Raw genomic sequence first — 12042 nt, forward strand, 5'->3', positions numbered from 1 at the left:
GGGTGCATTCTCTTGTTTATGCCAAACACTCGAATTCAAGGAAAAGCATTTGCTGACTTTGATCTAGAAATTGAACGGACATTACACAAGCAGAAAAAACTAGCGGACGACGAACGTAATCTCGGGTTGGTTGATAACTTGAAGCTGATAACCATGAGATTTTCTGAGTTCCTCCAAGAGTTGCTGAGATGGCACAAGAACAACGAGTTTTTTTGTCTAGTTATGCTAGACCCAGTCTGGCGAACACTGCTAAGGCTATTGTCAAGCTTAACATCACAGGAAATTTGAGCTGAGAGAAGGAATAGTGCGGCTGGTGTAGAATACGTGTCAATATCAGGATAAACCTTATGATGACCCATATAGGCACTTGATGACATTCGTGGAATTGAGCGAGAATTTTCAATATAGAGATGTCTCCGACGATTATGTGAAGCTGGCTTTGTTTCCGTTTTCATTGATTAGTGAAGCAAGGGATTGGTTGACAAATCTTTCTACTGGATCCATTACTTCATGGGAAATATTATCAGGCAAATTCATCGATGAATTCTTCTTGCCCAAGAAAATGAAAGAGCAGAGAGGAAAGATTTCCACATTTACTCAGAAAGACTCTGAATCTCTACCACAGGCATGGGAGAGGTTTAAGGGTTGCTTGCGGGATTGTCCACATCACATACAACCGAAAGAGATCATTAGGAATTATTTCGTAGAGGGGCTAAGGAATGAATCGAGGGCATTATTGAATGCCTCTGCTCAGGGACAGATCTTGAACATAACATATGAAGAGACAGAAGCTCTCATTGAGTTAATGTGTGAAGGTGCTTGCGAGTATCAAGAAACAAGTCGAGAAGGGATACCACAGAAAGCCTCTAGGGTTTTTCAAGTAGATGATGTTGCAACTATTTAGGTTGATATTAGGACACTTTGTAATCTTCTTATGAGGGCGCTTCCTCAATCTCAGCAGATCCAACCAGCTCAACATATTCAGCAAGAAACATGCGAGAAGTATGGTGAGCCTAATACTTATAATAATTGTCCTCAAAATCCTGAATCAGTCTATTATGTGGGGAAACACAATCGTGGTGGTGGAAATTAGGGAAATTATTTCAAAAATAATTATAATCAGCAATATGGGAAGCAGGACTTCTACAAGAAGAAAAATTATCAGAAGCCCCAAGATCAGATAGCTGGAAGTTCGGTGGAGGATTGTTGAAGCAATTTCTATCTCAATAGCAAGCAGTTCAGCAACAAAATCAAAAAGTGCAGAGCGAGTTGCAGAAATCTATACATGAGTTCGAACGTCAAATTGGGCAGATGGAAATTGGTCAAAATGGCAGACCACAGTGTGCTCTTCTGAGTGATACTAAAAAGAATCTGAAAGAATGCAAGGCAGTCACTTTGAAGAATGGTAGAGAACTTGAAGTGGTACCAACAAAGAACAAAAAGAAGGTAGATGCTGAACTCATTCCTGCTCAAAGAACTGAAGCAGAAAAGAGTCCCGAGAAAGTCATGAAACAACCTGAATGGGTGGTAACTAGACCACTTCCACCATTCCCACAGCGCTCTCAATAACAGAAAATAGATGCAGCTTGTACAAAAATTTCTTGACATATAAAAGCAGGTGCATGTAACGAACCGTTTGATCGTTATTGCTTTTTCAATGCTTTTGACCCTTTCCCGAGCTTTTTTAGCTCACATTTGACCTGAGACGACCGTAGACACGATTCTCGAGGTCTTTGCATATGATTTGGGTGAATTTATGGGAAATTTAGGCTTAAAGCGAAAAGAGTTAACTCAAAGTTGACTTTTGGGTAAACGGTCATTTTTTGAAAATTCGTCGATTTCGAGAGGGCCAGATGATCTTTCAGAACTGGTGTGTATATTTGAATCGGTTCCCAATGCACTTAGGTGCATTTTGGGTCTTGGGTTGGGAAGTTGTTTTTGAGGTATCGGGGGTTAACTCGGTCAATGAGACCTCCATTGGGAATTTTGAGGCCACAAGTGCGTTCATAGTGTATTTTTATGTATGTCTGCATATATGGTTTGTGAGCAGATGGTCTAGGGTGATAGTCGGAACTTCGGGTTGTGTTGAAGAAACTTGGGGAATTCTGGTGTCTGGTGTCCCGCTTTAGCGGCACTAGGACCACGGCAGCTGTACCCCTTTAGGGGTTACCCTGCCGCTGTAGCGGCTTGTGTATTTAGGCTGGACTACATAAGCAGTCATGGGACCGTGGAAGCGGGACCGCTAGAGCGGTAAAGGGACCGCGGAAGCGGGTGGCGGGCAGTTAGATTCATTAAATGTGTGTTAAAAGCCCTAAGTCCTTCATTCAATACTATTCCGACTTTAGAGATTTTTGGGAGCATTCAAGGCTGTTCTTTATAGAAAATCTTTGTGGTAAATTCTTTCACATTCCTTGTTCCGTTAATCACCTTAGGAATCCATTAAACATGCTAGTTTCCTTAAGAAATAATGGATTGAAAGAGGGTTTTGTGAGTTGTTCATTCTAGGCTATTAATTCTTGAATTATTGATTGGGTGAGCTTCATTAAGCATGGAATTGATGATTAGAAACTATTGTTGCATGATTCCCTCCTTATTAGTGGTTAATTTAAGGAATTGGAAGTTAGGGTTCATACCCAAATTTGGAGGTTTTGCCTAGAATTCGAATTTAAGTGATATGTTAGTTCTTCTAGCTTATAATTGATGGGAATTGATCACCTAGAACATTAATTTCATGAGGAGACCTACAGATTCCTTATTTCATCTTTTAGTTCATAAACCCCGTTCCATAGATTGAGATATGGGTCTGTAATAGAAGTAAGGGTTGAATGATGTTTCTTCTTGATTCTAATTTCTTGATTTGGATATGATTAGACTTTCATTATCACGAGGCTCAAAAGAAGGGAAAGACTAAGGTTTGACTATTGAAGACTTTGTTGTTCGCTTTCCTGGTAGGTTACGATTTACCTTATGGTGAGACTTCGATTAGTGAAGCGTATGTTTAGATGATATAGTTGGATAATGCATGTAAACCTTCGGGTATGAAGTTGGGTTGGATATTACCTTAGATTGGGCCTTGTTAAATAATTTGGGGGCTAGCCACCCCGTTGTGTTGTTGACTTATCTTGATCTATTTACTTATTGGCTCGTTCCCACGTTGAGACATTGGATACTGGTGATTAGTGATATATTATGATTATGATATTGCGGTACTTTACTTTGATTTGATATTGAGATGAGAATTGTGATCCCATTCTGGCTTATTGTGTAGCCTGATTTATTAATACTACTTGTATGCTATGTGTGGTACTGTTGGGGATTGAATTGGATGTTGATATTACATTGCATCATATTCATACTCACTTCCATGATACATTAATATTGCATTGTTATGGTACTGATGATGATAAGTGAGAGAGTGTAGCCTCCGAGGTCTTTGTTGGAGAACGTAAAAGAGAGATGAGAGTCTGTGATCCGAGGTCATTTATCGGAGCGGAATGAGTGTACATTGCCTGAGGTCTCTTGCTGAGAATAACTGAGTGATCGATGCCCGAGGTCTCTTATCGGGATCGTGAGAGTGCCCGTCGCCGAGGTTGTTGTCGGGACGAGTGGTGCATGGGCTTCGTAGGTCTCCCACGGGTCATGATTGCCTAGACGTGGAGGTATTCCGTCTGGGACACGTTGTACAAAGACTGCATATGCATTGCATTCATCATTCATACATTATTATATTGCATTGTACCCTTTGGTTTTCTGTGATATAGTTGTGATATACTGGTTCAAAATAGTTATACTGAGACTTGGTACAGTTAGGTTTAGATCCTATAACGTAGGTGATGACTAGTACTGTGGATATGGATTCGTGTTGACTTGTACCTTATTTTTTTATGTGTTTATCTTTCTTTGTTGTCATTATATACGTTAGAAAGTCTTAGTCGGCCTATGATACCTACCAGTACTTGTTGTTTGTACTGACTTGCACTTGCTGCATTCTTTTATGAATGCAGAGTATCAGGTTGGATCTCCTTCTACCCCCCATGGCTGATATTCGAGGATTGCTAATTCTAGTTTCTTCAGGGTGAGCATAGGTTCGTTCGCAGCCTGAAGACTATTCTTATTAATATGTCTTACTTCCATTCTGAGAAATGATTTTGAGACTATTTATGTATTATTAATCAGATTTGTACTATTTGGTTTAGATGCTCTTGTATGACCAGACCAGATACTGGGGTGGATTTTATTTACTTTCGCACTTATTTATATTATATGTTTGAGACTTACGCTATTTTACTTTCTTCCGCTATTTTCTATCTTTTGTGAATGATGGGTTAAGGGTTCGCTTACGGAGGTGGAAAAGGTAGGTGCCCGCACGTCTTAGTTAAATTGGGTCGTGACAAGTTGGTATCAGGGCCCTAGGTTACCCAGTCTATAATACTAGAGTGTGTCTAGTAGAGTCTCGTGGATCGGTACGATGAGCTCCGTATTTATCTGCGAGAGGCTATAAGACATTCAAAGGGTTACATGACCTCCATGCTTCAGTGTTGGTTACTCAGAAGGGACAAAGTACATTGATGGCTTAACAATAGTGGTTTGCTCGATGATATGAACGGTTTGGGAAAACCTTCAGCTTCGTCAAGACTTTATGATGGTGTGCGTGACACTGGTTTACCAATGGTTGGTCGATGATTCAGTAGCGGTAGAGTATTAAACGTCGGTATGTGAGGACAAGTGTAAGTTGGGCAATGACCAACGAATTTGGGCAAACGTATTGTGATCGCATGTAATAAAGAAAAGAAGTTGACAATAAGGACATGAAGGAATACTTTTGTGGAAAGCGTGTAGCGAAGTGAGACTTCATAGAATATCTTAGACATGAGCACTTTTCGTGAGATTAGGAAGGAAAAAATTAGTATCTGACATGGTTGACAGGATAAGGTTGCTACTGGTGCTAAGGGTCATTCTTGTTATGGGATCGTTGGTGTTAAAGGAATACTCTGCTATGAAGAGAATGTTATGGGCACATCAATTGATTGGTAAATTTGACTGAGTTGTGGGCTTCTGAGGAGCTAGTAATCAATTGATAGAAATGACTTCAATTATGGGAGAATGCTAAAAGTTAATGACTTGAGGAGTTATTAGTTGTTTCACTTAAATTGAGGGGAAATATTGATATTGTTTTGTGGTTCGTTTTGCTTAGATGGATGATTAGTTTAGAGGATCGAGTGGATTTGAGTGTTTGTTGGTTGATAGTGATAAAAGTATTTTTAAATTAAATTTGGGAACTGAAGGATTACGATGAGGCCTCTTGCTATCGAGTTCAGGGGATTATGGTTCATAAGACTTGAGGTGAGGTAGTATGGGTACTTAAGTCATGTTTGGATTGCGGGGGCATTATATTATAACCTTCAATAAAAGGTGTGACCGATGAGGTTGATTGGTGTCTCGAGATTAAAGGTAGTGATGTGAGAGCTTGGTTGCGATTGTTCAGTGTAGAGTGGGCTTGAGAGTTTAAGGATGAGTTGGAATTTTCTAATTGTGTCGTGAGCTACTAGGGCCAATGATTGACTAATGAAACGATTATTAGTGTTGGGCCAGTTTAAAAGTTTGGACTAAGGTTGGGGGCCTTGTATTCATTGTTTAAAATTTGACTAGATCCCGCTACTAGTGGTGTTATTACTTGGCTTATGTGATTGAATAAGAAGGGATTGTTGTGCGAGTGGTTAGAGGTGTCCAGATTTGATAATTGAGGTAAGAGGTGATTCTTTGAGGACTAGTAACGTTAAGGAATTGAGTAAGGGATTAGTAAACATAGATACTTGAAATGGTAGATCAATAATTGGTTAACTGAATTAAGTTCGGGATAACATTTTAAAAATTGAGTAAGGCAATTCGGGCAAGGACGCTTCAGTGAGATACATGAGGATATTAGTATGACTGGCGATATGCTACGCCGGACTTGGGATTATTCGATACGCTGGGTTTAGAGAGTTTTCAGTTTAGAGTTGAGTGAGTTAAGGGAAAACTATAATGAATAGAGTGTATGGCCTTCTATTATCTCCAGGTGTGATTTAGCTAGTGTGCGAGACTTATGGTTATGTGATAGACTACTGAGTGGGTTCGAGTAATGGTTAGACGATGTTGGTGTATGTGAACTGATATAAATTGAGGAATTGAAGAGTCAAGAAAAGGTATAGCTGATTGAGAATCGATAAGAAAAAGGTACATTTTGGGGATTCCTTGGGTCAATATGGATTGTGGTGTCATTTTTTTGCATATTCCATATGGGATGTGGTTGTTGAGTAGCTTAAAGAAGGAAGTCTACAGGAATGGAATATGTGATATGATAGAGTTCCGTGGGGTTTTGTGATCAAGGACTAGTGAGAAGCAAATTTCAGGTAACCGACATGTTAAGGCTTATGGAAGTGGCTTGTGTGGTACACAGTTGAAAAATTTCGTAACACTCTTCAGTGGATGAGTTAGTGTGGATTAAGGGAAAGGAATTGTGGAAATCCCTATTATGGGAAGGCTAGAGTTATATTTTCGAGATGCGACCATATTTGTGGTAATGTATTATGCTGCAAGTAATATTGACTGGATAGTTTGGGTGAGCACTTTGGATATTAAGGACTTGGGAGTAATTACGTGAGGTTTAAAGCGGTAGTTGAAAGATTGGATACTTTCGGAATTGTTATGGGCATATCGAGGTGTTAACATGGGATATTCTATGGTTAAAGGTGTATGATATGAGGCTACAGGTTGTGCGTCGAAAAGTTTTGGGTTGTATCGGATTTGCGTATCGGGTAAAGGTTGAGAAACATGAAGATGGGAATCGTAAGGTATAGCTCTTCGGTACTAAATTGATAACTTGGATAGGACTCAACTTGTGGAGTTGAGGGTGATAGACATAATTTGTTATGTGTAAGGAAAAGATTATAATTGGCTGCCACAGATGTGCGATAGGACTGTGATTGGTTTCAAAAATTTGGAGTCAGTTCAAATGACAATTGGTGATATTCAATATTTGTGCATTCATTCAAAGTTAGCGTTGTTCGAGTTAAGTTTAGTGGTCTATGGTTATATTTCCAGGAATATATTTAAGGATTCGATGCGTTTCAGCTCAGATTTGAGGTATGAAATATTTACCGAGCTTTGTGAAGGTTTTCTAGTAGATTTGATTGATATTGTTACTGAGAACAGTTATTCGGTTAGTATATTGTTACAATGGGCTTGGTAATGATTGAGTAGGTGCAATGGCTGTGATATGTCTTTAGAGTGATCCGATGGTTTCCTACAGACTTGGTTTGGTAAGGTATTCAGCGGTATGTTCTTGTATTGTGATTTGAGGGTTGTGCTATTTGGGCAATGTTAGTGGGACCTATAGGTCGCGTTCAGAGTTGTGGTTTTATCAAATCAGAGAATGCTAGCAAAAGCAATTCATTTATTCTAGGATCAGTTGTGAGGGAAATTTGAATACAGAGATATGAGAATTAAAGCTTGAGCTAAGTTGAGAGTGTTGTGACTGGTAAAGTGAGTGAGCAGGTTCTTCTGAAGGTTACACCCAAGCCCTCGCCGAAGAGACCGACCCTTTTGTAGGGTGTCATGCGATTTGGGAAGGAGGGAAAGTGAGCCCTAGGTGTTTTGGCCTGTTGAGACTATCCGTTGTATTGATCCTATGTTTTATAAGTTTGTTTTTTAGCGGACCAGTCAGGTGTTCATCCGGTCTTCTATGGTTTTATGTTGAAGAATTACCATTCCGATGGTTCCTATATCATTCGTTGGGTTTCAAATTTGTTCTATGAGAATCTTTCCTTAAGGAGAAGTCCATTATGCATTCTAGGTATCCAATTGTTGCGGACTCAAGTATCTTTCCCCGTTCTCTTCCTTGTCGCTCGACGACGAGCGATTGTTTAATTGGTATCTGATGTAACCACCCGTTTGGTCGTTATTGTCTTTTCAATGCTTTTGACCCTTTCTCGAGCTTCTTTAGCTCATATTTAACCCGAGAGAACTGTTGACACGCTTCCTGAGATCTTTGGATATTATTTGGGTGACTTTATGGGAAATTTGGGCTTAAAGCGAAAAGAGTTGACTCAGAGTTGAATTTTGGGTAAACGGATCTTTTTCGGGGATTCGTCGATTCTGAGAGGTCTGGATGGTCTTTTAGAATTGGTGTGTATATTCGGTTCGGTTTTCAATGTACTCGGGTGCATTTTGGGACTTAGGTTGGGAAGTTGGTTTTTAGGTATCGGGGGTTGACTCGGTCAATGAGACCTCCGTTGGGAATTCTGAGACCACGAGTGCGTTCGTAGCGTGTTTTTATGTATGTCTGCATATATGGTTTGTGAGCAGATATTCTAGGGTGATAGTCGGAATTTCAGGTTGAGTTGATGAAACTTGGGGAATTATGGTATATGGTGTCCCACTTTAGCGGCACCAGGACAGCGTCAGCGGTATCGCTTTAGCGGTTACCCTACCGCTGTAGCGGCTTGTGTATTTGGGAAAGAATGCAAACCGGTCATGGGACCGCGAAAGTGGGTGACGGCCAGTTAGATTCATTAAATGTGTTAGAAGCCCTAAGTCCTTCATTCAATACCACTCCAACTTTAGAGCTTTTTGGGAGCATTCAAGGCTATTCTTTATAGAAAATCTTTGTGGTAAATTCTTTCACATTCCTTTCCATTCCTTGTTTCGTTAATCACCTTAGGAATCCATTAAACATGCTAGTTTCCTTAAGAAATGATGGATTGAAAGAGAGTTTTGTGGTTTCTCCATTATAGGCTATTAAATCTTGAATTATTGATTGAGTTAGCTTCATTAAGCATGGAATTGATCATTAGAAACTATTGTTGCATGATTCCCTCCTAATTAGTGGCTAATTTATGGAATTGGAAGTTAGGGTTCAAACCCAAATTTGGGGGTTTTGCCTAGAATTCGAATATAAGTGATTTGTTAGTTCTTCTAGCTTATAATTGATGGGAATTGGTCACCTAGAATAATAATTTCATGATGAGACCTATAGATTCCTTATTTCATCTTTTTAGTTATAAACCCTATTCCACAGGCTGAGATTTGGGTCTTAAATAGAAGTAACGGTTGAATGATGTTTCTTCTTGATTCTAATTTCATGATTCGGATGTGATTAGACTTCCATTATCACCAGGGTCAAAGGAGGGGAAAGACTAAGGGTTGATTATTGGAGACTTTGTGTTCGGTTTTCCAGGTAGGTTACGGTTTACCTTATGGTGAGACTTCGATTAGTGAAGCGTATGTTTAGATGATATTGTCGGAGAATACATGTAAACCTTCGGGTATGAAGTTGGGTTAGATATTGCCTTAGGTTGGGGCTTGTTGAATGATTTGGGGGCGAGCCACCCCGTTGTGTTGTTGACTTATCTTAATCTATTTAATTATTGGCTCGTTGCCACGTTGAGACATTGGGTATTGGTGATTAGTGATATGTCATGATTATGCTACTGCGGTACTTTACTTTGATTTGATATTGAGATGAGAATTGTGAATCCATTGTGGCTTATTGTGTAGCCTGATTTATTGATACTTTTTGTGTGCCATGTGTGGTACTGTTGGGGATTGAATTGGTTGTTGATATTATATTGCATCATATTCATACTCACTTCCATGTTACATTGATATTGGGTTGTTATGGTACTGATGATAATAAGTGAGAGACTGTAGCCTCCAAGGTCTTTGCCGGAGAGCATAAAAGAGTGATGAGAGTCCGTGATCTGACGTCATTTTTCGGAGCGGAATGAGTGTACGTTGCCCGAGGCTCTTACCGAGAATGAATGAGTTCTCGACGCCCGAGGTGTCTTGCCTGGATCATGAGAGTGCTCGGCATCGAGGTTGTTATCGGGACGAGTGGTACATGGACTTCACGGGTCCCCCATGAGTCATGATCGCCTAGACGTGGAGGTATTCTGTCCGAGACATTTTGTACAAACACTGCATATGCATTGCATTCATCATTCATACATTATTGCATTGCATTGTACTCCTTGGTTTTCTGTGATATGGTTGTGATATACTGGTTCGGAATGGTTGTACTGAGACCTGGCACAGTTGGGTTTAGATGCTATAACATAGGTGATGACTGGTACTGTGGATATGGATGCGTGTTAACTTATACCTTGTTGTTTTACGTGTTTATCTTGCTTTGTTATCTTTATATACATTAGCTAGTCTTAGTCGGCCTATGATACTGTTACGCCTCGGAAATTCCGTATGTGTTGCCTTGTGGATAGGCTAATGTGAGCTTAAGGTAATTATGAAATCCTTATGAGATTAAGGGAAGCATTTTTCACGACCCGACTAGGGGCCGTGACGAGTACCTGATACTTGTACCGTGCACCCCTTATCTATCATATTACCTTTACCTCATGGCAAGCCGTGTAAACAGAGCCATATTTTTTTTTTCCTTTCTGAACATTAACATTAGCAGCGTCACCATAAACATAAGTAGTAAGCTTTCCGCTATCGCGTTATACTGGGACGCGAACAATTCAAAATACAACACATCTAACTGTACATAGCTGACTGTGCATATCTGTCTACGAGCCTCTATACATAGTACACTTATACATAGAAAGGGCCGAGTACTGTCGTGCCCGAATGTACATACACAAAATAGTACCGCTGGAGTGAGGCTCCGAAAAAACTGGAGCGCTGTCAAGTGTGGCTGGTAGAGCTTCTAAGGATCACGTCCACCTGTCTGCTGACCTGCGCGGCATGAAACGCAGCGTCCACAAGAAGGGACGTCAGTACGAATAGTGTACCGAGTATGTAAGGCATAAGAGATAATATAAACAGTAACATAGAGTACGATTAACAATATCATGGAGTCATAGGACATATAACGGGGCAGGAAAGTAACCTGTACGTGGGAAGGCCTCTGTTTCAGGCCGGCTATCATGTAGGCTTTTCCTTTTCTCTTTGAGACATTTCTTTCTCGTAGACACAGAAAATAGGATTTATATCGTGTCATATTTTATCATATTATGTGCTGCTCTATCATAGCGTGTCGTATCACGTCATGTCGTAGCATCTCATATCGTAGTATATCTTGGCATAGCGTATCATGTCATAGCATTGCCCCTTTTTCAGAACACGTTGTCCCTTATTCTCGTATACAGAAAATAGTACAATTCAGTAAACGGTATCTTTTACTCACATTTACAGACGCCGAATACATCGGCTCTCCCAACCCCCCTCCCCAACGGTGTCCCAACACATCATATCATATATATCATACATCATATATATACAGACGCCGCGTACGGCTCTCCCATATCCCGCGTTCGGGCATCCCGCGTCCAGGATGAAATCCAGCTGAATCAGGTGGTGATATAACAGTGGCCCTTCCCCTTTCCCCATATACATATACGTGTACATTTACTTCTCTTATTATACATATACATGTCTTATATACAAATACTTGTCCTATATACATATACATGTCCATACACATATCCCTGTATCATATAACCAGCATGCACGGGAGTCCAAAAAAAGTTACGTCTATCGGAGTGACATAAAGTCGGTAACCTCCGATTACATTATAGAATACTCGTGATCGCTTTGTCTCACCTTGAAGGAACGAGTATTTTAAGGTGAGACTATCAACGGAGAATAATATTAAAGTAAACGTAGAATGAAATCGTGGGCATCATAGATGACAGTTCATAGACTTTGAAATCTTTAGAAAATAAAGTCATAGCTAGGAAATATAAATAGGATTCAAAAATTAGTTTATCATTTTCATGTTTACATAAGATACTTAGCTTAGTCATCTTAGTCATAGAGTCGTTCCGGTAGTACGTATCATAGGCATATCCTCTTATCTAACATCATTGTTATCATTATCGTCATGGAAGTGCCCTCGTTAGAGGAGTCATAGTACTTATCATTTGGTAACGAAATCGGGACCAAAGGTTCCCTTTGGATTCACTTCAAGTAAGTCAAGCAAGACTATAAGGAAAATCTGAGAGTAACGGGCCCACCTCGGGCCGGATGGGGTGGCGTATATGATTT

The 12042-nt window shown here is 40.0% G+C and overlaps 1 pseudogene; it reads right to left on the reverse strand.

Moving 5' to 3' along the window:
• Positions 1–572: 572 nt before the first annotated feature.
• On the reverse strand, positions 573–672 carry LOC132608527 (small nucleolar RNA R71; annotated as a pseudogene).
• Positions 673–12042: the final 11370 nt, after the last annotated feature.

Source organism: Lycium barbarum, chromosome 8 (genome assembly GCF_019175385.1).
Source record: "Lycium barbarum isolate Lr01 chromosome 8, ASM1917538v2, whole genome shotgun sequence".
NCBI lineage: Eukaryota > Viridiplantae > Streptophyta > Magnoliopsida > Solanales > Solanaceae > Lycium > Lycium barbarum.